This window comes from Apis dorsata, unplaced genomic scaffold, assembly GCF_000469605.1.
Source record: "Apis dorsata unplaced genomic scaffold, Apis dorsata 1.3 scaffold_772, whole genome shotgun sequence".
Lineage (NCBI taxonomy): Eukaryota > Metazoa > Arthropoda > Insecta > Hymenoptera > Apidae > Apis > Apis dorsata.
The window spans coordinates 31,150-37,028 of NW_006263920.1; the positions used below are offsets into that span (position 1 = coordinate 31,150).

The 5,879-nt window shown below is 49.9% G+C and overlaps 1 protein-coding gene across 1 annotated transcript in view; it reads right to left on the reverse strand.

The window, feature by feature from the left end:
- LOC102678046 (general transcriptional corepressor trfA) overlaps positions 1–5,879 on the reverse strand; it is a 71,211-nt gene that overhangs the window by 6,156 nt on the left and 59,176 nt on the right. The gene's annotated exons all lie outside the window — the stretch shown is intronic.

The following is a 5,879-nucleotide window of genomic DNA, read 5'->3' on the forward strand; positions in this document are numbered from 1 at the left end:
GGTGGGCTCGGGTTGAATAGATTCGATCGAAACGATTCGTATTCCAGTTTCACGAGACGATGTTGTCATCGTTCGCGGCGGTGATAAGATCGAAAGAGACGAGATAACGAATCCGAGGGATAGAAACTAAACTAAACTAAACGAAACGAAACGAAACGAAACGGAACGAAACGAAACGAAACGAAACGAGCGTTTCTAAGGTTCGCGTGATTTCTCGTGATTTTGCGCGTCTCGTCGGCGAGCAGTGACCGCGACGGCGTAAATTCTCTCGGACGATAAAACGCGATCCTAGTTTTCAGGGAAGGAAGGAGGAAGAGGAGGAGAGGGAAAGGAGGACGCGGGCTCGCTCGACCCGACGGAGGCATGCACGCCGCTCTCCATGCTTTTCGCCACGGCGGATATTTTCGGAGGCGCGATCGTGCGCCGTGCTGTCGACGTCACCGGAGAAAGAAAGACACTGACCTTTCCACATTACGATTCCTTTCCGACATTGCGTTTACGCAACGACGCGCTCTGTCGGCCGAGGGCGAGAGACCAACCGGGAGAAACCAAGTCGCGCGGTCGTTCGTTAAACTCTCGACCGGCTGGTGAATGACGGTCATTGTGCCATCAAACTCCTTTATCGATTCGAGAATCTCCTCTGGGTCGAGAGGGCCCTCTTCGACGATCGAACGTCGCCTCTTCTCTCCTACCTGGATACGAATCCCCGTCTCGACCCATTTCTCTCCTACGTTCCCACAACTCCTGTTTCTCTGTCTATCGAAATACCAAAATTTCTCATCTCAACCGCGTAACGCGTTCGCGATGTCGATATAATAAATAAAATGAGTAACGCGATACGAACGAAATTTTTCAAACTCGAAAGTTTATTACGAAACGTAAGGAAGAAGGCGGTACCTCCGGTGGTGGTTTGGAAAGGAACAGCTTGCAAGTTTTTGACAATTTTTCTTCGGGAGTCGTATCGCGTGCTACATCGATCCAGAGATCTATGTGGCGATAGGATCGCGAGGCCAAGTTCTTGCGGATCACGCTACGTAGATTATATTGTCCTTGCAGGTGGCTCCTCCGTTCGGAGGTGCACCAAGGCTTGGACGATGCTCGCACATACACGTATCCACGCGTTTCCATCCACTCGACCAAGCCATTCTCTCTCTCTCCCTCTCTCTCCTCCCGTATCCGCTCCACTCTTATTTTCCTACACACCGTTTCGCCAATGTATCGTCTCTCTTTCTCTCTCTCATTCTCCACCGAGCCTTTCTCCCTTCCTCCTTTTACGCGTACTATTTACCAGCGAAGTGCACGTTTCACTCTCAGGATTTCTTGTCCACTTTACCGCCGCTCTTTTTCCTACATTCGTCCCCCTTCCCCATTTCCTCTAGGTTTCCCGACCGCCGAAACATCTGTTCTCCGCGACCGAGATTAAACACCGGGAGCAGCATTAGATATTATCGAAGCGGCAAAACGACGCTCGTCGAAACTTTTCGAAACTTTCGTCAATTTCTCGATCGTTTCTTTTTTCCCATATCGAAACCAATGCCAGCACGTGAACAAATTTTCAAAGCAACGGCGCTAGTGTCGTCCGACAAAGTTCTCGCAACACCGTTTAGCTTCTTTCGACAAGAGACAAAGCCTTTTGCGTAGCTGTTTCTCGAATCGTTCGATCGCAATGGACTTCTTGAGAACAACTTGCTGTTATCCAATTATAGAAACTAATCGAACAAATTGCGCCTTCTTTTCCCATTGCTTCCACTTATCGAAAAATTACTTCAACTATTACTATTACTTCAACTATTCCATCGTTCTTTCCGCCCTTTTATTCCTCGAACCAGACGAACATCAGACGTGTCCCCTCTCGTCGCGCATCCACTTGTTTAGCCTTTCTCTCTCTCTCTCTCTCTCTCTCATGTTCTTTAATTCCCTGTGTCGCGGCCCCTNCCCCTTCGCAGATTGTTCGTCACCCCTAAGTTCATCCGATGTCTTCCTCGGTTGTCGCTGAAACATTGTCCATCGTCCTTTTTTCTGCTAAATCGCTTCATCCCTCTCTATCCTGACCCCCGCGCACCCCTCCAGACCCGAATTCTGTCCCGTTCCCCAACGCGCGCCTCTTCACAGCTATCCTCGTCCCACTCGTGTTAACCTCTTAGAATTCCGCTTCGTGGCTCTTCGTCCCTCTTCGGGAAATCCATCCTTCTAATTCCTCCGCGTCCTTCGCTCTCCTTCCTTTCTCGATCCTTCTATCGCTCGCTTTCTCGCTCCTTTCTTCGCTTCTCTCTTTCTTCTTCTCTCTCTCTCTCTCTCATTTTCCTCTCGCCGCTCACTCTCGCTAGTCACCACAACGAAGTTTCTCTTTCCCTCTTTATTCTCGTTCCCCTCGTATCTTTCAGCTCCATTCGCCCTTTCTCGCTCGCGCACCGTACCTTCCTCTCCCTTCCCCCTAGCTCGGGCCGCGTTCCTCGCGCGCGCTTTCTCTCTCTCTCTCTTTCTCCTCTCCCCCCTCTCCCCCCCCCCTAGCTCGGGCCGCGTTCCTCGCGCGCGCTTTCTCTCTCTCTCTCTTTCTCCTCTCCCACCTCTCCCCTCCCGTCCTTCTCTCTGTCTCGCCCTCCGACGTTGCCTCTCTTCCCCTTCCTTATCAGCAGGCCGTAGGCTTCGAAGCATCGGGCAGCGATGGGAATGATGCCCTCGCACACAGTTTTGCTCGTATCGATTGCGATTCCGATCATGCCCATTACCACTCGATAATATCCTCGTACGATGTGAATTTTTTTCCTCTCCCCTCTCCCCCACCCTCTTCTCTCTTCGCGATCTTCTTAGGCGATCGATCGCGCGCCAACTTCTCTCCCGCTTTTAATTTCTCGATGCTATCTTTACTTAGGGATCTTCGGTTCGTAATCGCCGTTTCTAGCGTGACTAAAGTTATTATTCATTCCTTAAAGTGCACCAAAGAGCTTCGAGGTTGCAAAACAAGGCTACGGATTAATCATGCATTCCCCGACGTTCCCCGTTTGGTCGAAGGTTTCCGAACCTTATTTGTATCGGTCCCATCGCTAGCGCATGCGCGTCCACACAAACGCACACGTTTTCTCGGTCCGTCTCTGTCGGTCGCAGGTCGGGGAAAATGGTATTCGCGCAACTGTCTCCTTCCTCGTCTCTATCGAGGAACCGTTCTCTATCCTCGTCGAACGTACGACGGCGGAAATGCATGCTCACCTAAATACCTCGAGTTATATTCACAACTAGAACCGACCGCGCGGACAAGCAACGATACCGCGGTTGCTCGTTTTAATTTCGAACGATCGAAATACTTCTAAAATCTACGAAAACCATCGAAAAAATTCTCCCGATGAACGATACGATGTTTCGATCTCCGTTCTTCTCTTATTCTCTGGAAAAAATATTCGACGATTTTTTCTTCTCTCTCTCTTCCGAATTTTTCTCGTTACATTTCCCGTCGCTTTGTGAAAGCGAATTCTCCACCTCGATATAAATTTTTTTCTCGAACACGATGAAATCTAATGTTGGACGAGGAGAAGGAGGAATCGGGCGTAGGAAAGGATAATTTTTCGATCACGGCTCGAGGAGGCATGACGCGTCGGGAGATGGATGTTCGATGGGCAGCAGCGTTGCGTAACTGACCTACGCCCAATCCGCTGATCCTCGGTACGGTCACGCGAACGCACGCACAATACCGGCACACGGGCTCTCCGTCCCTCCACCGCTCGGCCCATTGCGAGAGCGCGGAAGGGTGCGGTAGGGGTCGCCCCCTGCTAGTAGTGCTCGATTACGTAATTTTCCCGGGGAAAAGAATTTCTTTAGGACGAAAAACGACTCTCGTGGAGCATCCACTTTTGGATGGATGGAAATAAAAGTTGATCCTACCCTTTGAACTGACTACCTCTCGCCCACTTCTCGTTTCCCGAGGATCAAGTCGATCGACACCCCTTTTCCAGCCATCGTCTTAAAAGAAGGGAACGTTAATCCGTCTCGAGGCATCGATACCGTTCAGCTTCTTAAGAGATCGCGAAAAGGGATCAGGAAAGGGAAAAAAGTTTAAAAGAGAGAGGGGACAGCGGAGGAATTAATTGCCGCGAATCGACTCGACTTCGACTTCGACTTCCGGCAACTTGGAGGGGTCAAGGTTCGACGTGCCGGTCGGCTCACCCGGTTTAAAAATAACGGTTTCGTCGGCTTCCACTTCCGTCCACGGAACGATGTTGTCCGTGCTAAATTTAAAAGATTTCGCGATCATCCAATAACGTTACATTTGATATCGAATCGATATCAGAGATTTCGATCTCCTAGTTGACGACGAAATTGAACGTATATAAGTCGAATATAAATCGTGGATAAAATACGTGTAAGTAAACACGTGCGCCGCTAATGAAGCGACCATTCGAATGATAATGGAACGCGCTTATAAACCGCGAACAGAGGCGGCGTAATTTTAACTGGCTATGTTTGAATGCCGGCTCAACAGCTGGCCGGCTTTGAAAACAATCCACTGCCCGCCGCGGAGGGTAATTTAATCGTCATTATTGCGACCAATAAACAACGATTCTGGCATCCCGACGCGATACCTAACGGCTCTGCCTCGAGTGGACGCCGCTCGAGTGGATATTTCAACGTTCGCGCGTCGGAATATAATAACATCGCCAAGACTCACGACTCGATCGATTCAAATGGAAAATGTTTGGCCCCTTTCAATCGCCTCGCCCGAATCGGTCGTCGACTCTCTCTCTCTCTCTCTCTCTCGCTCTCTCGGCCGGGGAGGAATCGCGACCGTGAATCGTGGGAAACGACTATATATATATATATAGAAAGAGAGAGAGAGAGAGAGGTCGATATCCAGTGTCGAATCGAACGGTTGTTTTTAATTGCCCGTTTAACCGACTACAACCGTCGTTTAATCGCGTCTGACGATCTAAAATCAGATTTACGACACCGTATCCGGTGGACGGATGTCGCATCGATCCGGCTATTTCGGATCCGTGTGATAATTTTCCTTCAACGGGGAAATTCAACACCGTTCAAACTTCGGAAAACTCAAGGAAATATAATATAAGGCGAATTCGTGGAAACGTTTCTCACGTTTACGGTTTTTACGTTAATTCGGGAAAACCTCGACTGTATATATACATATATATATATATATATATATTTGCAAGCATAGGCGAGTCGTACACGTGGCGAGAAAGGAAAACTTATACACGTGAGGTGCGCCGATTAACTCACGGCTGTTAACCGGCCGTGTTCCGTATCGCGATATTAATCTCTTTAATAGCGTTACATCTACTATACCGCGTAGAGAGGCCGCGGACGTATTAATAGCTTCCTACAACAGCATCGTTTCGCGTTTATCGTTCTTTCTCCTCGCCCTTTCCGGATCGTAAACGGCTCCCCTCGACACCTCGTATTTTTCCCACGTTGAGAAGAAAGCGGCGTTTTGCCACCGTTGCGGTACCGTTGTGCTACGCACGGACCGAGATCGGGTCGAGCCGCGGATCGAGCGGCGGAGGAGTGGGGGGAGGGGGGGAAGAGAGGGCGCTGCTTTCGCGGCGATAAAATTCGTCCAATCCTTTTCTAATCTTCTCCCGCTAGAGGGAGGGACGGACACACGACAATCGGGTGGGGAGGAGAGGGTGGATGTTGAACGGTGACTCGCGAACGCGAACCGTGTAATATTAGTCGGGATAGAGAGAGGTCGTCGACACGGATTATATACATCGCACGTTTCGAGAGCTTACTCTGCGTTTACACGCGTTTACGCGCGAAGCGGTCCGCATTTAGTTAGATCTCTAAATTATCCCTACCGTACAGCTCCAATCCGCCGCCTAACAATCGGGACCTGACAGTTTAGTGGGCCGTTTCTCAACCGTCTTCCC